Source organism: Lemur catta, chromosome 14, assembly GCF_020740605.2.
Source record: "Lemur catta isolate mLemCat1 chromosome 14, mLemCat1.pri, whole genome shotgun sequence".
NCBI lineage: Eukaryota > Metazoa > Chordata > Mammalia > Primates > Lemuridae > Lemur > Lemur catta.
In genome coordinates this window covers 33,543,315-33,569,908 of record NC_059141.1, presented here as the reverse complement: position 1 = coordinate 33,569,908, position 26,594 = coordinate 33,543,315, and the positions used below count along the sequence as shown (strand labels likewise).

At 36.3% G+C, this 26,594-nt stretch overlaps 1 protein-coding gene across 5 annotated transcripts in view; it reads right to left on the bottom strand.

The window, feature by feature from the left end:
* Window positions 1–26,594, bottom strand: part of SGMS1 (sphingomyelin synthase 1) — a 280,335-nt gene that overhangs the window by 122,785 nt on the left and 130,956 nt on the right. For all 5 annotated transcript variants that reach the window (XM_045569229.1, XM_045569232.1, XM_045569231.1 and 2 more), the window contains 2 exons: window positions 19,088–19,130; window positions 13,403–13,546 (listed from right to left, as the gene is read on the bottom strand). The gene's annotated coding sequence lies outside the window, so the exon portion shown is untranslated. The remainder of the gene's footprint in view (window positions 1–13,402; window positions 13,547–19,087; window positions 19,131–26,594) is intronic.

Here is a 26,594-nt window from a genome sequence, read left to right as displayed (position 1 = left end):
TGGAGCATGATGTATTTTAAGTTGGCCTAATTTCTCTCTGCTCCTGGTCTCTGTGACCTGCACTAACATACCTGGCTGATTTTAGTGACCAAAATGCTTTGCGTACTGGTAAGAAACCTCAAAAGTGAGATCTCCTCTCTCTTAAAGATTATTTACACAGGTAAGAAATTGAAAACCAAATGAAGTAGTTACTTGATATTTATTTCCAATGCTTACACTGGAGTCTTTAAATACATATACTAAGTATTTTTACTTTCAATTCATTTGGTTATCTAACATCAGCCTATGCCTAAATCAGAGAAAGTACCAAATTTCCCATCTTAGCCTGTGCTTTAATCTTACATTCTTTTCATAAATACTGTTCTGTGTTTAAATAATGCTCTATTGGGCAGCAACAACAGTTTCACCTGTTATAAAGACTTGAAGACATTTTGAAACCCCAAAGAGGTTAAAAAGGCTTTGTAATGGCAGCGTTTCCCCTCTATCCAATAACAATTATAAACCATGGACAAATATAAAAATCAACTTTTTGAAGGCACTAGAGAACAACCAAAAGCAAGCAGAAAATGGATAGTCTATAGCCTTTCAAAGAAAGGAACTACACTGGATGATAATTTACATTTATACAGTTTATCCCGTGAAGGCACAATCAAGTCTGTGCCACAGCAGATGGAACTCAAGCAACAAACCACAGTCTTTTTGGTCTAAGGAGTCAGAATATGGGCCTGCCAAGGGATCTAAAAATTAAGGAAGAAAATTCCAAAAAGGAAGAAGTCATAGAGGGTGAAACCCCAAATTTGCAAATAAACTCGCTATACTCTTTGACTAACCCTATAACTCCACATATGCTGGGCAATACTCCAAGGATCCCAGGGAGAAAATAATAGTTGAAAAGTTTTAAAAAGCTGACAGACTCCAACAGCCACCCATCTCAAAGAAGCCAGAGTTTAAAGCTCAGAGTTTAAAGCAAGTTACAGGTGTCCCGTAAAGTCCTCAGACTTTCCCTTAAAATCACAGAAGCACCATAGCTTAAGGAATAAAGACCACTTACCCAGACTAGATGATACCTTCTGGAAAATATGGGCAAAATGGAAATAGCAAAGCATAATATTCAAAGTTCAGAGGAACCCAACAGATCTCACATTTTTACAATGTAATATCCACAATGTCCAGCATACAATTAAAAATCAATAGGCATATGAAGAAAATGGAAACTGTAACTCCACAAAGATAAATCAGTCCACAGAAACAAACCTAAAAATAACCCAAAAAATGGTATTAAGAAGACAATGACTTTAAAATAACAATGCTAAATATATTCAAGAATCTACAGAGAAAAATAGATATATGAATAAAGAAATAGGAGATTCCAGTAAAAATAAGGAAACTGCAAAACGAGAACCAAATGGAAATTCTAGAACTGAAAACTATTAATGCAACACCTGAAATAAATAACACATTGGATTAGATTAATACTATTTGGACACAGTAGCGAAAAAGGACTGGTGAACTTCAAAATATGTCAATATAAGGAATCCAGGCTGAAATGCAGAGAGAAGAACGATGTTTTTAAAAGAGCCTAAATGACCTATGGGGCAGTATCAGGTGGCCTGACTTACATATTAAAGGAGAGTAGAAAAACTGGGGCAAAATAAGTGAAGAAAAACTGGCCAGAAATTTTCAAAATTTGAGCCAGAAATTTTCAAAATTTGAGCAAAAACAGCAACATCCCTAAGAAGGAAACTCACCTACAAGAAAACCTCACCTAACCATGAAAACCAAAGACAAAAAAAAAAAAAAAATCTTAAAAGTAGCCAGAGAAGAAAAGACATATTATACATGATAATAAGAATCACAGAAGACATCTCATCAGAAACAGGAGGCCAGAAAACAATAAACAGCATCTTTAAAGAGAAGAAAGACAAAAAGACTAGCCACCTAGAATGGTACATAAAACAAAAGTATCTTTCAAAAATAAAGACATTTTCATTAAATGAAAATTGACAGAATCTGTTGCCAGTAGACCCACACTGTACAACATGCTGAAGGAGGCTCTTCAAGCTGAAGAGAAATGATGCCAGATATAAATTTGAATCTACAGAAAGGAATGAGGAACCCTGGAAATAATAAATGCATACATAAACATGAAAGATTATTTTTCTCTTAATTTAAAACATATATGACTGCTTAATCACTATATTAAAAGTATAATACTATATTGTATAGTATGTAACATGTATGGATATAAAATATATGAAGACAACAGCACAATAGATAGGGAGGGGAAAATGAAACCATATTATTGTAGGTTTCTTACATTTTACATGAAGTAATATAAAAGAAGATTTTTAAATTAAGAATGAATACTGTAATCTGCAGAAACACTACAAAAACAACAGTGCAAAGAGGTATAGTTGAAAACCTGAGAGAAATTAAAATGTAATACTAAAAAATATTCAATTAAACAAAAAGAAGGGAGGAAGGGAGATACAGATTTAAAAAATCTAAAGGATCCAACAAATAAGAAACACATTTGAAAACAGATCTAAAACTAACCATATCAATAATTACAATAAATGTAAATAGACTAACCATTCTAATTAAAAAGCAGAGATGGTCAGAATACATAAAAAAGCAATATCCAACTATACACTACCTGTAACAGATGCATCTTAAATACAAAGACACAGATAGACAAACAGAAAAAGATATAGCAGTGTGACCTCAATACAAAAACCATAAAACATATATGTGCAAAAATCCTCAACAAAATATAGTATTGGCCTCAGGACATATGACTAGAACAATGGCTCAGAACAGAGGCCAGAAATAGACATATACATATATGGCAAACTGATTTTTTTTTTTAATTTTTTTTTCTTTTCTTTTTTTTTTTTTTTTAAAAAAAAAAAAAAGAAAGCACTCTGCATTGCCTGGGAAAAGAACCCGGACCTCCCGCGTGGCAGGCGAGAATTCTACCACTGAACCACCAATGCTGCCCCCAACTGATTTTTTGACAAAGATGTCAAAGCAATTCAATGAGTATGCAGAAAATCTTTTCAACAAACTGGGCAGCAACAAGTAAATATTCATATGAAAAAAATTACTTTGAGAGAGGTCATAGAACAAATCATAAATGCTAAAACTATAAAGCATTTACAGGAAAACATAAGAAAATGTCTCTGTGACCATGAAGTAGGCAAAGCTCTACAGATAAAAGAAAAAACTGATAAATTGGACTTAATCAAAATTAAAACTTCTGTTTTTTGAAATACACAATTAAGAAAATGAAAAGGCAACCACCAACTGGGAAAAATTCACCATACATATATCTGGCAGAAGACCTGTATCCAGAATACACAAACAACTACTACAATTCAATTATAAAAAGTCATACAACCTACTTTTGAAAATAGCAAAAGGTTTGACTAGATACTTCGTAAAAAAAAAAAAAACACATGGATGGTCAATAAGTACATGAAAAAAAAATTCAGCATCATTAGTCATCAATGAATCACAGGAAACCATGGAAGACCACATCATACCCACTAGAATGCTAATATTAGAAAGACTGATAAAAAGCAAGAGTTGGCAAAGACTTGAAATATATCAGAGCGTCTCATACATTGCTGATGGGCATGTTAAATTATATAACCCTTTTGGGAAAATGTTTGACAGTTTCTTAATAAAATTAAGTACACACTTACTCAATGATACACTTTTAAGTACATATCTAAAACAAATGAAAACTTAGGTCCACAAAGAGACTTGTACAATAATTTTCACAGTACTTACACTCATAATAGCCCAAAACTGTAGCCCACCCACATGTCCACCAGTAGATGAATAATACATTGATACAGTGGAATACTACTCAACAATACTAGGGAGCAATCTATTGATACATGCAACAACAAGTACGAACCTCAAAAATATCTTTTAAGTAGAGCAAAAGACTCCAGACATACGAGTACATCTGGTATAATTCCATGTATTTAAAAAGTTCTTTAAGAGGCAAAATCTGTTGATAGAGATCCACATTAGTGTTTGCCTCTGGGATGGGACAACTGACTGAAAATGGGCACAAGAGAACTTTCTAGGATGATAGAAATGTTCTCCATCTTGAGAGAGTTGCTCTTTCACTGATCAAATTTGTGCATTGTACACTGTATAAATTATACAAATTTTAAAATAGTTAACCAAAAACATTTTCTTTGAATGACTTCTGGAGGAGATACGGTCTCTCACAGGTCAAAAATGTTTCTCTTCTGCTTATCTTGGGGACAACTTCTAAAGCTTCAATAACAAGTGTGTGTATTTTCTCAGGCCATTTTTTAAATGTTCACCCAATCAAAACAAAGGAAAAAGAACTATTGTCTGCTTCTCATCAAAATACTCTTTGAACCTTTGTTCCAACTCAAAGGAATTAAAAGCAATGTGTCCATTCGGTTTTGTTTAATTTTATTTATCCCATTAAAATTTAAAGGTTACTTGTAACAATGCAAAGGAAAAGAGACTCAAAAAGAAAATAAATATAAAACATAAATCCAAATGTTCTAGTGTCTAGAAAAATAAAAAACTGATGTTGAGGATTTCTCAGTCTGGTGGAAAAGATATACATGCACATCACATTATATGTTATCAGGCAAAAGCAAATTAAAACAACAATGATATATCTAGGCTCCATGGCAAGTGCATGTAGTCTCAGCTACTTGGGAGGCTGAGGTGGGAGGATCACTTGAGGCCAGCAGTTCAAGGCTGCAGTGCACTATGATCGGGCCTGTGAATAGCCATTGTACTCCAGCCTGAGCAACACAGTGAGACCCCATCTCAAAAAAACCTGTTATACTGCTGTACACCTATAAGAATGGCCAAAATCTGGAACTCTGATACCACCAAGTGCTGGTGAGGATGTGAAGGAACAGGAACTCTCATTCAGTGCTGGTAGGGATGAAAAATGATACAGCCAATTTGGAAGAGAGTTTGGGAGCTTCTTACAAAACTAAACATATTCTTACTATATGACCCAACAATCAGGCTATTTTTATCCCAACTGAACTGAAAACATATGTCTGCACAAAAACCTGTACACAGATGTTTATAGCAGTTTTATTCATAACAGAAAAAACATGGAAGCAACCAAGCTGTCCTTCAGTAGGTGAATGGATAAACTGTAGTACAACCAGACAATGGGATATTATTCAGTGCTAAAAAGAAATAAGCTATCAATATCAAACCATGAAAAGACACAGAAGAAATTTAAATGCATATTAATAAGTGAAAGAAGCCAAGCTGAAAGTCTACATTTTGTATGATTCCAACCATATGACATTCTGGAAAAGGCAAATCTATGGGGAAAGTAAAATGATAAGTGGTTGTCAGGAGTTAGGGGGAGGCAGGGGTGAACAGGTAGAGCACAGATTAGAGCAGTGAAATCACTCTGCATCAGACTATAACAGAGACACGTCATTATAAACCCATAGAATGTATATCAACAGTGATCCCTACTAAGTTGGAGTGAGAATGATGTGTGAATGTAGATTCATCAACCGTAACAAATGTACCACTATGGTGAGGAACACTGATACGGGGGAGAGACCCCATATGCTTGAGAAAGGGAGTATATGGGAAATGTCTGTACTTTCTGTTCAATTTTTTTATGAACCTAAAACTGTTCTAAAAAATAAAGTCTATTAAAAAAAGGTAACACCATCAAAATAAAGGCTATGAATAAAAGGAGACCAGAACTGTTGTTAAACACTACTACTACAAAGGCCAGAGAACCAATTACCAAATGCTTATGTATTTTGATATTAGCATTTAAAATTCACTCAAAATACACAAACATCTTTGGCACAAGAGTGTTTCCCTTGAATGTCACCTGAATTGATTCAGGACAATCTAACACTCTTTCTATACTTAAATCTTTTCTTATATGAAAAAAATAAATGGCCCACGCAAAGGACGATAATTTTACTTTGTCTACTCTCCAAACTTCAACCTTCACATTAATGTTTCAGTCATCCTCATAAACTGGTTCCAAAAGAGAAACTACACTGTAATATTTGTATTATAGTAGGTTCTTACTGCCACTGAAATTCAGTGAATTTGGCTAGAAAATCCTAAAGCAAAGCACTTTGGCCAGGATTCTAAGGATGACTATGAGGGTTAATGTTTAATACCAGAGTCACAATAGCAAAACAACACATTCATTGACAATTATTTTACCCAAGAATTTTGAAAAGTTTTTCTTCATTCTGGCCAAGAAAAAAGAGTAGCACAAATGGACTCAAATCACTGCGAATACTCCCAAATCCAGCCAGGTGGTGCAGAACTACAGCAGTCAGTAGCTACAGCTACAGCTACTTGCCATCCCACCTGCAGGAAATGTGAGAGGAGTGAGGTCTCAATACAAAATCCCATGAAGGTAGCCCACGTGGTACCTTCACTTAACCCACTACTAATTTAATGTTTCATTATTCAGACTTAGAAATGGCCTGCACACCACCATCCTGATGAATTATCTTTTCATAGGCTCTGCTTAACACTGTAACAAAAGAGGCAACTCCTCTTAAGAGAATGGAGAAGAATATGCCCCATCTCTTTTGCTGTCGTATACTCTCCCTTCTAAGCTACTGCTTGTATCTGTTTCTACAAAATTAGAAGTTTAGTCTTTTAAAATCTCACATATAAAACAAGAACAGAGAAATTTTAAAGCAAAGTAATATTTTTTTTAAAGAGAGAAAAAAAACAGAAAGAGTAGTTCCTAAAAATTATTTCTTAACCTTAAGAGTCCTGGGAAGAGGTTATAATTTTGAGGTTCACTAGTTGAGCACAGAAAACTATTTACCTACCTACCTACCTATCTGTTACTTTTGCTTGACAGCAGACATATTTAAATCTTCAGTGCTCGCAATTAGAACACATTTTGCTAGAAGCTGGAAAACTTCCTAAGATGAACAAAAATTCCCTTTTAGAGTAACCTAGGATAGTGGAGAGAGCGCGGGCTTTGACTATAACAAATCTGGGTTTGTACAAGCGATCCAGTGCTTATGATCTGTGTATTCTTAGACAAGGCTAAGCGCAGGTTTCCTGCAAAATAAGGAAAGTATCAGGACCTCTGTACTTACCCTGGCCTAGCCTTGCCTAGGATGCTCTTGCCCTAGATGTAGCAGGCTCACAGCTTCCCCTCCTTCATGTCCTTGCCTGGATGCTCAGGGAGGCCTTCCCGGGCCTCCCTACTTCAGATTACAGTGTAGGTACATGCACACACACACATATCCCACTCATACTCACACTCTCCATCTACTCCTCTGCTTTATTTTTTGTTAGCACCCTGACCATCACTTAGCATACATGTAGTTTACTTATTCATCTAGTTTATCATCTTTTTCCCACTAGACTGTGAGCTCCACAGTATAGGTTTTGGTTGTCCTTTTTTTTTTTTTTTTTTTTTTTTGGTTCTTGTGAATTTTGTTCACTGCCTAAAGTGTCAAAAGAAGGGCCTAGAACATGAAAGTGTCACCAAAAATTTATTGCATGAGGGAAGGTAATGAAGGTCCCGACAAGGTTCCAGGGTTTTCAACAGAGATCATGTAAATAAAGACCTGAGGATATAAAAGGCACTTAGTTAACAGTTGATGTTATCTTTAGAGAAGAGACTATATGAAATCATTAGTAGAGTATTTCTTAAAAAGCGATGAGAATAACAACGTCAAAGATGACACAAGACAGCTGATTAAGCAGCAAGTGAAAGAGAAATAACTGCTATAAATCCATGGGTGTGAGATCATTTCATTCTGGGTTATTCTACATGATGAGACTAAGAAATTTATACTTTACAGAAAACAAAGTTTAAGAGAAAAGTGAGCATGAAAGTAGATTATAAATTTCAAGTGGATGTTATTTATGTGTTCTTCACCCCCTGGCTACCCACGCCCCAAACTGGGCCCGATAACTGAAAAAGATTACTAAGTCAGTTTCACTTTACTTTGATTCATTCACTTTGACAGAGGAAAAAGCAATAGAATATAAGAATGTCAGGACAATAATCATGCCGTCAAATATTTTTCTTTAACAACTGCTTTTCTGACTGTGTGGGAGTTTGTAAGTGAATGCATTAATAATTAATATTTTTCCAGCAAACATTTTGGAAGAAAAAGATTCCATGAATGAGCTATTACTTATCAAATCTTTGTTTCTACTATGGTTTCTTTCGCAAATTAATACAGGAAGAAATAACTATATAAATCATTATAGAAATACTCAACACATTTTTGAAGGTGATATAAAAAATTTATCAAAATCACCAATATTAAAAACTCCTGCATAAAAAGAGAAAAGGGCTTATCCACACCAAGAAAGCTTTCTTCACTTTCCTGAAGGATTTCCTAAGAAGACCTTTAAAATCAGTGAACTTTCCTTGTCAACTTAAATTTATTCAACATATTAAAAATATCATTGATAGAATTTTCAGAATGAACTCATTCCATTAAAAATACAAACACCTGTGATAAGAAAAATAAAACTGAGTGAAGTTTATGTTCTCAAATTTGAGCAAAATAGAGGATGCTTCAGAGTAAATAATTTTAAAGCCTGAAAATATTCATAACATGGATACAATTTTCTTCCTTAGAAACTACTTCCAATTTAAAGTAACTGTTACAATATATTTTTTAAAACAACAATTTTTTCATGACTAAATGTAGAGACCTGTCATACCAACACATTTTACAAAACTAAAACTTTCAAACACAGCGACTCAAAATGCAATCATAATAAACATTTCTAAGCCCTCCAAATATTACTTTTAAAATTTCAAGTAATAATTTGGTCTTATGTAAGCATACGGCTGACAAATCATGCTATTAATCCAGCCAGCGTGCTTACCATGTTATATCTCTGGTACCTTTCATGGGAGATATTTAAAATATACTACTAACTTTCAAAATCTCAAAATACATTAACTATAAAAGCCAATCATCATCCCTACTCTGACCAAAATTTGAACATTTTACCAATTTAAATCAATGTTTATTCCATTTAATATTTGCTTAATACCATAGTACATTTCACAAAATTATTCATTAGCTTAAGTCACCCAAAATATATTGCTGTTTCTAAGAAATTATGTTCTAATGTAGGAATGCAGACTGAGGGGTGGCCAGGGAGGGGCTACTTGCATTAGAGCAGTAACATGAGTAGCAGGCCCCCTCTGCAAGATTAATATAACATGGGATTCCGGGAAAAAAAGAAAATTAAAGTTTGCAACAGCGTGTGACTCATTTGGGTGAGTGGCACATGTACGTGTTACACATTCCTAACAGATGGCAACGCTTCTCACTGTGTGTACCCGTATTTAGTGCTCCAAGAGTACAGAGTCAGCTGAATTTTTACATTGTAAAACTGATTCGGCACATTTAAACCATAACATTAAAAATATCATCTTGAGACTGGGAATTTTTGTTTTGTTTTGTTTTGTTTTAGAGATAAGGTCTTGCTACGTTGTCTAGGCTGGTCTTGAACTTCAGGCCTCAAGTGATCCTCCTGCCTCTCCCTCCAGAGTAGCTGGGATTACAGAAGTGAGCCACTGAGCCTGGCCGAGAGTAGTATTTTTTCTTTAATCATTGGCGTATTCTACGGATTACAACTATTTTCACTTACAAATAATATTCCACTAATTTAAAATCAAATGAAATACTAATGCTGAATGAAAGGACCAAGGTACATCAGAGCCTCTCTCAGAACATCATTATATGGACCCATGGCAGACATCATGTAACAAATAATATTTCCTTATAATTGGGTGCTACTTAGGGATCAAATCCTAATTAGAAGGGAAAATTATATGATACAGTAAAATATTAGATAATTAATAAATCAATCAACTGAAGTAAATCTCATTTCACTGAATAATATCTCCAAGATATCTCAGCTAACTCAGAAAGCACATTATAATACAAGGGATTATTTTCCACGTCACTCCTGTTCTAATGTGACTACGTACAGCAGATATTCAAATTAAAAGAAGAGGCTGGGCTGCACCTAAGTCTTTAATCTGAGCTCCGCCCTGTCTTCCCACCTCAGCTATTAGAAGCCCCTACTAAAACCAAAACAACAAAAATAGGTTTCCCACTTTTGCAGAATGATACACTACATACCTTAAACTACTCTCCTAATGAAAATAACTGAAGGGGAAGAATGAAGTATAATGTCTTTGTAAATGCACCCTTGAGGAGACAATGAAGTAAGGTCGGGGGTCGGGGTGGGGGGGTTGAAAATCTCCCTTTAGAATTCATAACCAACAACTACCACTCATGTGGTTTTGTGGTCCAAATTCATGCTGTGTGTTTCAAAAAACCTAAAGCAGAGAATTTAATTTAAAGACTGCCCAGACTGATAGTGTCTGCAAGCACCTGCCATAAACAAATACCACCTGGAAAAATCTGCCTTACACCTAGGCCTCAGAAAACTCGCACAGATAAAACTTCCAAAGAATATAAGCTCCCAGTCAATAAATCATAAAGACACAAGGAACTAAGTTACCATGAGACAGCCAACAGAAACACGAAAAATGAATCAGATCTGAAAGGACTCCAAATACTTGAATTATCAGCATAAAATAAGAATATTTAATATATCTCAATAAGTAAGAGAAGTTTGAAAAGAAGTAAAATTTTATCTAAAAAACTTACCATGCTCACTTGAACAGGGACCAAAAATAGTGGTTAAAAAATAAAAAACTCATATTAATTCATTCAACGTATTAATATATTTATTGAGCACCTATATACTAAGTGTTAGACCTTGGTCTAGGTTCTAGGGATAAAGCAGTAGGATAAAAAAATTAATTAAAATAAAATTTAAAAATATCAAAATCCCCTTCATCAAGGATAGTTTAAACAGCAGATTAGAAATAGCTAAAAAAAGAATTGGTGAATCAAAAGACAAATCCAAAGAAACTGTCCAGAACTGTGCACCTAAAGACACCAAAAATATGGAAGATAAAGTGAGAGAGTCTAACATGTCTTATTCAATTATTATCAATATACCAGAAGGAAATAATAAAGAGAATGGGGAAGGGGTATTATTCTAAGAAATAATGATAGAATGTTCCTAATAGCGATCTTCAAACCCAGGAAACCCAGAGAATCACAAGCAGCGAAGGAGGGAAGCAAGGAAGGCAGCAGGAAGGAAAGAGGGGGGGAGGGAACTCCCCCACTTGGATAGAAGAAAACCACAGACTACTCAAGACAGCAAAATCTTTAAAGCAGCCAGAAAGAAAAAAGAAATGATCTATTTAAACTGGACTTTGAGCATCAAACAGGATTTACACAGGCAAAAAAGGTAAGAAATGAGTTTTCCAGCAGTAGCTTGAGCAAAGGCACAAAAGAAGGGGGAACAGTGATACGCAGGTCCTATGGGAGGATGAAAAAGAGATAGATAATAGATTTTCACAAGGTATTAACGTCCAAGTTTCCATCATGCTTGTAATTCTCTTATAGTATCACAGTCCTTCTTGGGTTGGTACTTACTGTAGACCCTCCGGTTGGAATTCTCATAGACTGACCTGCTTTTAGGGCAGTGGTTTTCAGAGGCAACTCAGAAATGTTAGGGTTAGAAGAGATAAAGGGATGACAGCAGTGTTTGTTCCACAGCTCAGTTGACTGGTAAAGAATTTCTCTAACAATATTTTTAACCAACAAAGACTGAGGAGCTAACTAAAGGATTTGCAATGAATACAATAACTTACTGTTGGCACTCAGAATCTTTGATCAACAGTTAAAACTCCTAACCGTTTATTTATAAGACAGTTGAGGTAGGGGTATCAATATATAAAGACCTCACCATGAATACATATTCAGTTATTCAATGAATGCACTGCCCCATAATCAACTCAGTAAACACAGGATTGGCAAAGATATCAGAGCCTATGTTAGAAAGAGGGCATATTTTAATGTCTCATACCAATAATACATTCTCAGTGAAATTATGAAAACAGTAAATGTTGAAAATATTTAATTTTAATATGATGCAAATTAACGCACTGACTGCCACGCTAAAAAAAAATTTTTTTTCCTTGGGGCCACGGTGTTTTATTATGAAAATAGAAAAACAATTTCAAAAACAAAATAATCCTTTCTAACTTAATGAAAAATTTGTTATTTTTTATTGTTTTCTGTGAGTTATATGCAATTAAATTGCTAATATTAATTGTAACAATAAGAACATCAACAAGTAAGATTTTCACGAACCAACTGCAGTTACATATGTTTCAGAAGGCCCTGGGCTCAAAACAGCGTGAGTTAAATACAACTCGCATGGCAGTTAATGTGTTAAGTGTGATAAATATAAATTCAATAAGATGCCATGAAATAGGGAAAAGGTAGAAAATAATGGTGAAAAAAGTAGAGAAGAATATTAAAATTCCAGAAGAATTAGGATGTTTTTAAAACCCTGCTTCAGAAAGGGAAATAGCATGGCATACTATTTCCGCAGTGCACAGTTTGAGACAAGCAGGCCCAATGCTGAATCCCATTACCGCCACTTACTCTCTGGAAAAAAGAGTAGATCAGTCATTTAACCACTTGGAACTTCAGTTTCCTCATCTACAAAACAGGACTTATTTACTGCTTTCATGATGGTGTGACAATCAAAGACATGTAAAATACCTAGTGTAGGGTATATCTGTAGTGTTCTGTATTGGTAGAAGGAAAAAACCAAAAACCCTAAAGGATCAGGTGACATATAACATGACATAGGCTATGCCTTAGGAAAAGAGCCAGTGCCTCAAAAGCCAGACATCCACTGAAGGTCACAGAACATGCAATACTGGGTGACCCTGACCTTGATGGTAAACATTGTTGAAGAGATAAAAATTAAAGCTAAAAGCAAGAAAATGAAGTGAGCATTTCACAGGGGTCAAGGAGACAAGCAGGTCAAAGTAAATGACTAACAGGGAACTGGTCAATCGTCACAACCACCAGCCAATCAGAAATGGCCCTGATGACGTTCAGGGTAAGAGTAAAGACAATAAATAACAGTTCAAAGGACACACATTTGCTGAGCTTGGATACCGACTGCTCTACTGGCAGGAAAGGAGGTCTTTAGCTAGAAATTTCCTATCACTTTCATCTGACCAGAGCCTAAGGTTACCTCTGGCTTCTTTACAGTCCTTGAGGCACTAGGAAGGACTCTCAACGGGCTGAATCAGAGCTTCTCAGAGTGAAGAGCGACCATCCCACCACATAGTCAAATTTAGAGAACAACAGACACTCGTGTAGTGGAGGCCAGAGGGTTCTGCCCTAAGAACAGTCTCTCGTCCCAGAGAATGGCTCAACTTGACTCAGTAGAGCAGGGTGGGCTACATCAGGTTCAATACAAGCTCTCCATTATTACATACCTCCAACAGCTACTGTTTTGCGTTTATTGATAGGTTCCTTTAAAATTATTCTCATGTACGCTTGCTGAGGCGGGGTCTTGTCTTCTAGTTCATAAGTTTGCCAACCAGATGCTTTTGTGCATCCCAAAGAACTCAATGGTGTGCCTAGAACAGAGGAGCAATTTAGCTTCACCACTTCAAAATGTAAGCAAAAAACTCTAAAGCTAAAAGAGACCTTATAAATCCAGTACAGCTCACTATAAATAAACACATTTAAGTATTTATCAACTTGGAAACAAAAAAACTCACAACAGAGCATCCCTACCTTCCCCCATCTTTTCTTTTTCTTTAGCTTTATAATTTTTGTATTTTTTTATTATAGTAAAATATAAACAACATAAAACTTATTCCGTCTTTTCATATTAAAAACTAAGTCTTTAAGGTGTTTCTTTTGTAAATTTATCTATCTTTAATTGTCGATAAATAACTGATTATCAAAAATTAATATAAGTTTAAAGTTTCAGCTTAAAACTAAAAACAAAGGTAACTACTGAATTACCCTCTTTATAAGCTGACTGATAAAAAGGTAGTCATCTCTCTGGGCCAAAATACTGGCCTCATAGATGATATCTTTTATATGTGTGTAAATGGTATACATTTTCTGGTAGCTGAACTAGAGAGCTAATGTTTTATGCCTGATAAAGAATAAAGAAGGTTATTCACTTAGTGCCTCATTCATAGTAATTTGTACTTACATGTGAAAAGACTGTGGAATCTGATGATAGCTAGAGAGGCAGCATCTTTTATTTTGATATTTAATTTAATCAGTGACATTATCTTTTTTTTTCCTATAATAATCTGCAAGTGGGCTCTCAGCCCTTTCCAAGATCATATAAGCTCTACAGCATTGAGTATGTGATGAAAACTATGGCTATCCTATACACACACACACACACACACACACACACACACACACGCACACACTTAAATTTCAGGAGAATCATGAACTCCTTGAAGCCATCCTGGACCCCAAGATAAAAATCATAGGGGCTGCCAGGTACCGAACTGGACAGCTGACATCTTGAGCTAACTGACACACTTAATTCTATAAAGAAACAATTCTTAGGGAACAAAAGAAACCACACTCTTTATAGTCCTAGGGACCTAGGTATATCAGGCAATCTCCCCATTTAATTATTCTTTATCCTATTTGTAGATAAAAGTACTACACCTGTAAATAACCAAACACAATCACAAAGAAAACAGTTGTTACAAACTAAAACAAAATAAAAAACAAAACTAGGACTCTTGCCATTACATTAGCTTAAAAGTGTTCAGTTAAAGCTTTAAAGTAAAATATATTTCCATAAAAGAACATCGTCTCCTGATGACAACATCATACAGTTTATAAAGCCAAGAGTGCTTTTAAAAAAACAAAAATTATACCTCTGGAAATTGGGTGTCTCTGTAAATTCAAAATCTCACAAAGTCTCATATAGTAGACAATAATCTCAATCTATTTTGAATAATAAAATAATGTTTGGGAAAGTAAACTTGATCCATGCTAGCTGGGGATGCTTATGGGTCACTTGACAGAAGCTGGATAACAAAAAGGAAGCAAAGGAATAGATTTAACAGTTATTTTTGGAGGCTGGACCCAACAATAGGAAATATGAGATACCATTTTTTAAAAGCCTTTTAAATACCATTTTTAAAAGCTATACAGATTTGGGAGCTATAGATGGCCAATGGAATAGGCCTGTCTATCTCTGCTTTCCTCTAAGGCCCCACTAAGATGATAGTAAAGCGAGAAAAAGATATAAATCCATAAAGACAAAAGGAATAGAAAACTATATTAGAGCAGACAATAGACTTCAATGTGTCTAGAAAACAGAGGTGACTGCAGAAGCTGAGCAGAGCAGGCGGGAAGAACCTCACTGCCTGAGAAGCAGAGTCAGCTGACTGCTGCAGAAAAGGCTCAGGAAATGGAGCTTCCAGTTCCTCCAAAAGAAAGGTTGGGGACACGGGCGATAAGACTGAAAAGGAGGTGGCTGGCTGACAGTCTGTATAAAACAGTTAGACCTTTACCTTATGCCATACACAAAAGTTAACTCAAAATGGATTAAAGACCTAAAAGTCTGATCTCAAACTATAAAATTCCTAAAAGAAAACATAGAGGAAAAGCTTCATGACATTGGAGCTGACAATATTTTTTTGGCTATAACATTAAAAGCACAGATAACACATGCAAATAGGCAAATGGAACTACATCAAACCTAAAAAGTAAAGGAATAAACCAAGAGTGAAAGGGCAACCTACAGAATGGGAGAGAATATTTACAAACCATATATTCACTGAGGTGTTAATATCTAGAATATACAACAAACTTACAACTCAACAACAAAAAGCCAAATTAACGCAATTTAAAAATGGGCAAAGGATTTGAATAGACATTTCTCCAAACAAGATATACAAGTGGTCGAGAAGCACATGAAAAGATATTCAACATCACTGATTATTCATCAGGAAAATGACAATCAAAACCACAATGAAATATCACCTCACACCTGTTAGAATGGCCACTATCAAAAAGTAAATAAATAAAAACAAACAAAAAAACCCCCAGAAAATAGCAAGTGTTGGCAAAGATGTGAAGAAATTGATCGGAACCCTTGTACACTGTTAATGGGAATGTAAAACGGTACAGCCACTATGGGAATAGTCTGGCAATTCCTCAAAAAAATTAAAAATAGAACTACCATATATGATCCAGCAATCTCATTTCTGGGATACATCCAAAAGAAGTGAAAGCAGGGTCTTGAAGAGATATTTACACAACACTGTTCATTGCAGCATTATTCACAATACCAAGAGGTGGAAGCCACCTAAGTACCCATCAACAGATGAACAGATAAAGAAAATGTGGTATGTACATAAAACGGAATAGTGTTCAGCCTTAAAAAATAAGGAAATCCTATCATATGCTACATGAATAGATGAACTTTGAGGACATTAGGCTACATGAAACAAGCCAATTACAAAAAGACAAATACTACATAGTTCTATGTATAGGAAGTATCTAACGTAGTCAAACTAACAGAAACAGAGTGGTTTCTAGGTGGTTGCTAGGGGCTGGGGAGAGGAAGAAAAGGGTAGTTGTTTTCAGTGGGTATGGAGTTTCAGTTCCGCAAGATGAAAAAGTTCTAGAGATCTTTTGCAGAACCATATGCATATAGTTAACACTACTATTCTGTACACTTAAAAATTGGTTAAGATGGTACATTTTGTGTGCTTTTTACCACAATAAAAAAAACAGGGAGCTTATCCTGGATTATCTGGGTGGGCCCAATGTAATCACAAGGGTCCTTAAAAGTGGAAGAGGCAGACGGAGGGGGAGGTCAGAGTGACGCAACGTGAGAAATATCTGACCCTCCATTGCTGACTTTAAAGATGGAAGAAGGCTGGGAGCCAAGGAATGCAGCCAGCCTCTAGAAGTGAGGGAAAGCAGGGAAATGGATACTCCCCTAGAGCCTCCAGAAAGGAGCACAGCCTGTGGATGCCTTGATTTTTAGCCCAGTGAAACCTGCATCAGACTTCTGACCTACAGAACTGTAAGATAATAAATTTGTGCTATTGTAGGGAAAGGAAGAAAGAAAAGGCAATTAGAACCCCAACCTGGTAAAGCCAAACAAATCACCCCTACTGAGGTTACTCTCTGGAGAAAATGATAAAACAATACTTCAGACTCAAACACCAGATAAAGCTGAAAAGAGGCATTAGGATTTAAGCAGTCACAGGCTTTGATGCTAAGACCTCTGGCTCCCTTCCCCTGTGTGGCTCCCCCAAATCCTCATAGGCAGACTTGCTCCCCACAAAAAAGTAAACAGAGCATTCCTTTTTGGAGAAACTGAAAGGGCCAAGAAGGAAGATCTGCAGATTCTGATGCCTAAGAGTCACCCACTGAAGCGTCCAGGTCCCTGTTCAAAAACCCTAGAGTGAAGCTCTCAGGGAAACAAATTTCCAGTCTACTTTTTATTGTCTCACTCTTAAACATGAACAAACAAATAAATCCTCGTCATTCATTTGAGAAAAGCTTCTAATATTAAAATCAAGAATCAAAACAAGCAGATAAAAAGGGGCAACACACAGGAAAATGTGCAAAGAGCAGAAGAAAACAGCAAAATAATTCAATTCACATTGTCAAAGGAAATAAGAAAATATTGCATCTGTGAAACAAAAACAGGATCCTATTTTTAAAAAGGAAATATTCAAAGACCACAAAAGATTAAATTCAAAATTACAAACATGCTAGCAGAAATTAAAAATTCAATAGATACTAAGAAAACCTCTTAGAACATAAAGCAAAACCACAGAGACAGAAAATAGCTAAGAAAAAAACATAAGAAATTTAGAGGATCAAACCAGCAGGTCCAAATACCCAACTAAGAGATTAGTAGAAAACAGAGAAAAGGGGGAAAAGAAAATTACCAAAAAAATAGTATGAGAAAATTTCCATATTGAAAGACATGAGTTTCCAAGCTGAGAGTACCATGAACATCAAAAAACCATAGGAAAAATGGGCCAATATGAAATTTCAGAATTCTGGGGTTAAAGAAAAGCATCAGACATTTTCCAGAGACATGAAACAGTTCACAACGAACTGGGAAACAGAATGGCCTGAGATGTCTCAACTTATTTCACAGAGCTCAGCCACAAATAAAATATAGTCATAATAAAGGAAACATTCATATTTATTTAAACACAGCCTGTAACATGACTGCATCAAGAAAATGGAGACACAGGAAAAGTAGGTGTGTACTAAGAGTAAAAGGTAGTCTATGAGAAATAAATCCTCAGCAGGAAATCAATACGGAAATCAATGTAAGTCTAAAATTTTAGAAGTAATCAATAAATGGCACTTAAAGCATACAGTGTGGTGTTTAGAAATAGGCAGGTGAATACCAGAAAATACAACTAAAAGAGCTGAAAAGGACTATCTTTAGGCAAAGTGGCAGTAAGAATATAACAAGAACAAAAAATGGCTATTGTAGTACTACTGGAATTATTAAACAATGTAAATGTAATTACCTCAAAAATAAACAAACGGATGAAAGAGAGAGAAAGAGACAAGAGAGGGAGGAAGGCAGGCAGGTAGTTAAGTTGCCTGATTTAACAAAGCAATTCTACAAACTGTTATACAATGAAGATCTTCAATGTTCATCCACACAGAAAGAACGAAAATAGCAACTGTCCTAACATTATGCAAATGGTTACTTGTAAGCTTGGAATAAAATTTTCAATTACGGCACCATACATGAATTCCAAAAGTGCTGTACTGCAAATAACTAAAATGATAACATGCTGTGGAAAATAGTATTGAATGATTCAAAAATGTGACTCAAATAATGAAGACACTGATGTCAAACATGTATGTAAAGAGTTGGAAGAAAATTATTCTGGAGTAGGAAAAAAGCATTAGTCATAATATTGTTTTGTATAAATACATAATTATTCAATATACTATGTAACTAAATTAATTAAATGGTATAAATATGTATTTGACTATTTCATCTATATTCTCAAAGTATTCCTTATATATTCAAATTGGCCACAAAAAAATTATTTGTTTAGATCTTCTCACTGGGAAAACACAGAAAATAGAAACTCAGCATAAAAGGTACATAAAGAAATTAAAAATCCACTTACCTGAATCATGCTGTTACTTTTCTTCATCAGTCTTCCTTCCAATCTAGGAGAAAATAATAAGTAAATTAAAGCACAGTCTTCATATAATGAACTCTTTACAAGAAAAAACTAAAATCCAAGGAAACTATTATTCAGTACTTATCTATCCACAGGGAAAAAGAAAGTGTTCTTTTCCCAATTCCCAGCTAATTTCTGGCTATCATGGTATTCAGAGTAAGTTTATATTAGGCAAAGCCAAGCAAAAGCAAGCATGTAAATCTAATGCCAATAAAAAAACTGCACACCAAGTACATCTAATGGTATGAGTTTCAAAATGATGTACTTTTATAAATTATCTCCTCTCCATTCAGGTAAGTAACTGCTAATTGGCTATATAGAAAAAGATAAAGAAGCAAGAAAGCACATTTTTCAAACCGTGAGAATTACTACCCCGGGGGGTAAAAAGGGGTAGCAACATGTTTAAATGTTCAATGAAAATGCAATCAATAGCAAGCTAGGCAGAACAACCGCAGACCACATATATAAGTGTATGATCAAACAGTTTATAAATAGACTTTAACCCACATCGCCCTAAAGGCTTTAAAATGCTTCCCCATTTCATTTCATGAAAGACTTTCTCAACTAAAAATGAAATATTACCCTAAGTAAAATATACATGTGAAACTAGGGTACCCACAAAAAAGGGAAAAGGTACCTTTTAAAAAAATTAATAAGCTCAGAAATCCTTAGCAGCTTGATATATTTTCCTAAAGTGAACAACACTCTCCCAAAAGGTCACCATTGCTCTGACTTCAAATAGCACACTTAGTTTTGCCTGTTGGGCAAGGTGTTATTATTCAGGCATCTGTCTGGGAGGCTAAGAATCCCTGTATCTGGATCAAAATAAAATGCTTTAAGGAGAGAGGAGCAAGTAGTGGCTGAGTGCAAGGTGGTATTATTTCAGGAAGATATTAACGTGTCTAAGGAAGGGGGTTTGGTTGGTTGGTTGGTTGGTTGGTTAGTTGAGGTCAACCTTCAAGTTCTCCAGAGACTATAGGACAGAGAAGCTGTTTAATGATAGAAATAGAAGGGAAAGTGCCTTCCTATTGTCTAGATGAATATATTGCTGAAAGTAAGATGGGAGGAGGAGCAGGAGCAGAGGGAGAGGAAGAGGGGCAGTGGAAGGGGGAAGAGAGGCTGGCCTCCTTTCTACAGGTATAAAGACATCTATAAAATAAAAATAATGACCAAGTTGGTATGTGCTGGAAGCTAGACTAAGTTACTAATGCATCATCTCACTTGATCTTCCAACTCCTTTGAAGTTGGTTTTGCTATCCTCAAGTCGACAGATAACAATACTGAGTCTCAAGTCAGCAGTAAGGTGTCTAAAGTACACTTAGTAGGTAAAGCAAAGCTATTCCTCTTTTCAGCTTGTGTGCAGGGCTCAAGATGCCATCAACAAAAAGAGAGACGTTCACAGACACGAAGCCATGTAACTAGATACAGAATATGCTGTATTGTCCTTGCCTGTAAATCATTTAAAGGAAAAGAATCGAGTTATTCAGGACCCACAAAGTCTTCTGAATTACCAGAAGGTTGAATAGCTTTGTCACTGGTAAAGTAGGCCCACTTATCATTCTGTGCCTCAAAGGAGAAGTTTCAAAAGAAATCCTTACACTTCACAAGGTGTAATTTTCTGACATGTTAACTGGTTTTTTTGCACTGTATACTTTCCCACTGAAATGGGAGAAATCTCTGTCCCTTAGGGACGGTCACAGATGCAGAAAGGCAAATTACCACCATAGAAATATTGAGGAAGCTGTGATAGTGCCACCTCCAAATGACATGCCACACCTGCACAAATATTTAATTTCTATACATACTTTCAAAAAGCATGGGCCAAAATGGGAACACAGTTAAAAAAGGGAACTTTCCATTCTGCCACTTGAGAGAGAAGAAATAAAATATCTACTTTTTAAGACAATAGGTGATGTACCAAAGATGTGTAGCCTAAAAGGTCTTCCTGTATCCTCACTGGTCAATACAAAATCATTCCTCAGTAACAATAATATGATTGTCAGACATCATGAAATACCTTTACACTGAATCCTGCAATAACCCAGTATATGTGCGTTGGGGGGCAGGTAAAAGTCTTAGAATCCCCAACTTAATCAGAGGAACACCTTTAGTGTATCATGTTGAACATAACAGTTCTGGCTTAATGATGAACATATCCAAATCTGCTTTTCTATACCAAATCATTTCATTATCCTTTCACTGTTTTCCAGTTCCAAATTGCTTTTGATGTTGGCCTGAGTAAAGGATATTGAGCCCTGTGGGAGATGGAAGAAGTGTCTGGTTAGTGAGTGGCTTGATAAGAAACAAAAACAGGTCTGGAAAGACTCTTAGAACAGGTAACTGCTAAAGCCTCTGAGAGCACCCTGGTGACTTTCCTCATATGAGATCTAGCACAAGGAATGCATGGTAAAAGCTGCAGGCTTGATTTTGCAGTGGACACATGCTGTGAAGATACAATGCAAGAAGTTCTTTTTGGGACTATATGAGTAAGCAAGTTAACTATGCATAAGCATACCATGCACAGTAAAGCATCTGTGGACAAAGTTACCCAAATTATACTTAAAAGGCTGTGGCTCTAAACTTTCAATCAAGACTGGGTAAAAGAAGGCAAGAATCTTTGCAGACATTAACAATGACATTCAGAAGAATACTAGCAGCACAGAGGGCAGAATAAGGTATCTTGCCTTATTCCCAATAATTCTGGTATAGCAATATTCAAACCCCTATTTGTTTACTTCTAGTGACTTCCTCCTAAGAAAAACACACTAGAGTAGGGTAAAAAGGAATGGGCAGAAGAACAAAGGCTATTGAAGGAAAAGATTAAAGTTCACAAAATTTTTGCAAGGCACTGGCAATCCCCCACTTTACAAGTGTACATTTGTAGGGCCAGCCCTTTCAAAGTTTACTACTTCCTCTTAAACCAGCGAGGGCAGTGGTTTTATACTGGGGGCCAATCTGACTGATTGACAGCCAGTAGCTGCCCAGAAGCAATGCTGGCAGACAGTGCCAAAATCAACAATGGACAGTGCCATTGTCCACTATGGACACATGACATGGAAATTGCAGCAGGAATTCTGCATTTTTGACAGCCCTGTCCCAAACCCCATTATTAGAGTTCAATTGTTTCTTCTCAGGGGAAGATGGTATATAATTAGAAATGAATAATGTACAGAGACCAGTAACAGCATAAGATCGATGTAATTATATTTTTCTATTAAAACCACACTTTAGGCCAGGCACGGTGGCTCATGCCTGTAATCCTAGCACTCTGGGAGGCCGAGGTGGGAGGATCACTCGAGGGCAGGAGTTCGAGACCAGCCTGAGCAAGAGTGAGACCCCATCTCTACTAAAAATAGAAATGATTTGAACAGCTAAAAATATATATAGAAAAAAATTAGCCAGGCATGGTGGCACATGCCTGTAGTCCCAGCTACTCGGGAGGCTGAGGCAGTAGGATTGCTTGAGCCCAGGAGTGTGAGGTTGCTGTGAGCTAGGCTGACGCCATGGCACTCTAGCCAGGGCAACAGAGCAAGACTCTGTCTCAAAAAAACAAAACAAAACTGCACTTTATTAGAACAGCAAAAAACACTGGAAACTTTCTCATTCTTACTCATAAACAGCATGTCATGCATATTAGAGCTTCGTTTAGCTGAACACAAAATCCAAAGTACAAAGTTGGCATTATCTTCCTTTATACAAAGTTGGGATTTTCTTCCTTTAATGTCTAACTCTCAATAAACACAGCTTACCTGAACCTTTTCTTCCTTACCTCTGCTTGGAGTAGAACCTTTACTGTCTCTCACAAGGAACCTGACCACTGCTGCAAAGCCCCAGGCACGGCCTCTAGCTTTGGTGGCTGCACGTGGCCAGTCTCCCGCTGGAGTCACCCACAAGCTTCCTCCTGCCTACAGCAGGTGCCAGCTCTCTTCACAAGGGACAGGGAACTTCCACTACACTCAAGGAAAGCCTTCATCTCCCCCCTTCCCTAAACCTTACACTGCATTCTTACTTTTTTCTAGATTAAAAAAATAATGTAGAGAGTGAAGTGAATGTCTTGTCCCAGCCCTTCCTCAAAACTTGCCTCAACTTACAGCCAATCAGATTCTCTCAGGTAAGTCACAGGGCTCTCTTCTCTGAGCTGCTTGGCTGAGGTGTCAAAGAAAATACACAACATAAAAAATCATCTATTAACTACCCTGGGAGTTTAGCAACTTGCCAACCTGCCTCTCAAACCGGCTTTTCCTTTCCTATAAAACACATTTGAATAGAGGAGTTTAGAAGAACGGGTTCACCTAGAAGCAAAGCACAGACTTACACTTTATATACTAAAATGTGGGAGCCGAAGGAGATTTAATGGGGGATAAAATATTCCAGAGAAATATACTCTTAAGGAGACAGATACTCTAAAAGATGATAAACAGTGAAAACAACTATGCTCTAGGAAATGGTAAGACAAATTCATGAGAAGAAAGCAAAACTGATAAAAGCCTGGACTCTAATCCAGTTTCAAGAGTGACCTCAAAGCAAACAACGGCTCCTCTCTCCTTCTCTCCTTAGCACAACAGTGACCAAGTGCCTTCGCTTAGTGCCGAAGGTACTTCATCCCTTCATTCAGCAAATATTTATCGATCGTCAGGTGGGATTGCATAGAGATGAAAGACTGGCTTCCCTGAAGGAGCTCACAGTTTTGAAAGGAGAAAGAAAAACACATAAACCAGTATTTACATTTCCATGTGGTACCACAGAGTGATACCACCGAGGTAAACTTCAATAGAACACAACCATTTCCCCTCGGGAGCTGGACACAATTCCTGGACATTTTATATATTTCATTTGAATCCTTGAAACAAGCCTGTGAGACTGGCAAATACCAAAGAGAATTAGGTAGGGTGTGTGGGACCCACAAAAAGTTCTTTCAAACAAAGATTTTTTTTTTAATTCAAGTTAAATCTTCAAATTATGGCCCCCTCCCCGCATACAAATCTCAACCCCAATTTTACCATTTACAGGCTTCCCAGCAGTGTCTAAGCTTCCTGGAACTTCTCTTGAGAAGTTCACAAGCTGAAGAAATAACTTTCTCACATTGCAGGTCTTGTTATCAAGAACCACATCAATAATGCCCTGCCTCAGTTTAATGAGGCATTATATATTTGGTTGTTTATAAATCCCTATGCGCAGATGGTGTTTTGGTTGTTTATAAATCCCTATGCACAGATGTGCCAAAATAATCTTCTTCATATGTTAATCACAGACCACATTCTCAGTACCTAGGACAGGACTGGTAAGCGCCCAGGAAATCCTATCATATTTCTCTGTCACCAATCATCAAATCAAGCTTCTCAGTCACAATCAAGATCCCCCTCTACTTTCCACATTTACTCATTTATTTAAATTTATTCTTGTTTTTAATTGACCAATAATAATTGTACGTATTTATGGTGTACAATGTGATTTTTCATACATGTTTACAATATGGAATAATTAAATCAGGCTAATTAACAAATTCATGACCTCACATACTTATTTTTTGATGGTGGAAACATTTAAAAATCTACTCCTTTGGCAATTTTGAAATATATAATGCTTTTTCTTTTTTTTTTTTTTTACTATAGTCACCATTCCTTAGATCTCTTGAATTTATTCCTCCCAATTGTAAATATGTATCCTTTGACCAACGTCACTCCAATCCCCTCTCCCCCTTAACTGCTCCAGCCTCTGGTAATTCATTCTACTCTCTATTTGTATGAGTTCAACTTTTTTAGATTCCACATATATAAGTGAGATCATGTAGTATTTGTCTTGCTATACCTGGCTTATTTCACTTAGCATAATGTCCTCCAGGTTCATCCATGTTGTCACAAATGACATGATTTCCCCTCTTTTTTAAAGCTGAATTGTATTCCATAGTGTGCATATGCCACATTTTCTTTATCTATTCATCTGGTGATCTAGGTTGTCTCCATATCTTGGCTATTGGGAATACTGCTGCAATGAACATGGGAGTGCCGATATCTCTTTCGTATACTGAGTCAGTTCCTTTGGATCTATTCCCAGAAGTAGGATTACTGGATTGTATATTTTTAGTTTTCTGAGGAACCTCTTTTACATTCCCACCAACAATGCACAAGGTTTCCATTTCCTCTACACTAGTCATTATTTTTAAGACTAGATTACTATCCACCCTCAAGAGATGTATTGATTGCTAGGCGTTTCCTCCTGCAGTTCCCTATAATGTCCTTCCCCTTTCCTGCTCCCCACACTGTTAACCCATGCTCATCACCTGGCTTAGAAAGAACAATGGACATATGTTCCAAAAAACTGTGGATTGGGAATTAGGTAATTACCTCCACATTATATTTGAATACAATGTACCTTCCATTAAAACCATCTTTACACAGTCTTATTCCACTATCAAAAATTTTTAAACCAAAGTAGCATTAAAAACTGTGAATCCTTTAAAAAAATAGTTCTCTACAGCTGTGGTCCCCCACCTTTCGGCTGAGGAATAGTACTGGTCCCTGGCCTGTTAGGAACCGGGCCTCACAGCAGGTGAGTGGTGGGCAAGCGAGCATCGCCATCATTCGCATCATCACATAAGCTCCACCTCCTGTCAGATCAGCAGCAGCATTAGATTCCCATAGGAGCATGTGCGAGGGATCTAGGTTGCTCCATCCTTATGAGAATCTAATGCCTGATGATCTGAGGTGGAGCTGAGGCAGTGACGCTAGTGCTGGGGAGCAGCTGCAAATAGATTATCATTAGCCAAGAGGTTTGACTGCACAATAAATGCAATGCACTTGATCATCCCAAAACCATCCTCCCTCCCAACTCCTGTGGAAAAATTATCTTCCATGAAATCTGTCCCTGGTGCCAAAAAGGTTGGGGACCACTGCTCTACACTATGTCTAATCTACAGTAGACCAAGTAGCCTCTGTCTGAAACAGTAACACTGTCTCTCTAGTCAGGAAGTCCCATAAGCATAGGTTATGTCATATCCCAAATATAAAGTGTATAGTCCAGCAATTTAATAAATATTTTAAAAACTAATCTAAATGCCTTGCCTTTTGAGCCTGGATTCTTTTTAGGTATGGAAAAAAATAAATATTTATTGGAAATTAAAAGAACTCATAGAACAATGAGAACTTTCTAATTTCCTTTTAAAATACTTTGAAGTAACATTATGGCTTCAAAAGAAAATTCAGCATGAATCGTCAAACCAAGCTATCATAATAAACTTTGCAAGTCTCAAAACCTGTCTTTTGTGTTCGTAAGACAGGCATAATTTAGCTAACAAGAATATGTGAAATAAGAAACCCCAAGTTTATTACTCCAATGTAGAAACAAACTAAAGTATAAAACCGAATTCCAAGGCAGATTAGGAAATGTTTTTAACAGAGAATCAACTAATTTATTAAAATTGGATTTGCAGTAGATATATTTCAGGGTGTCT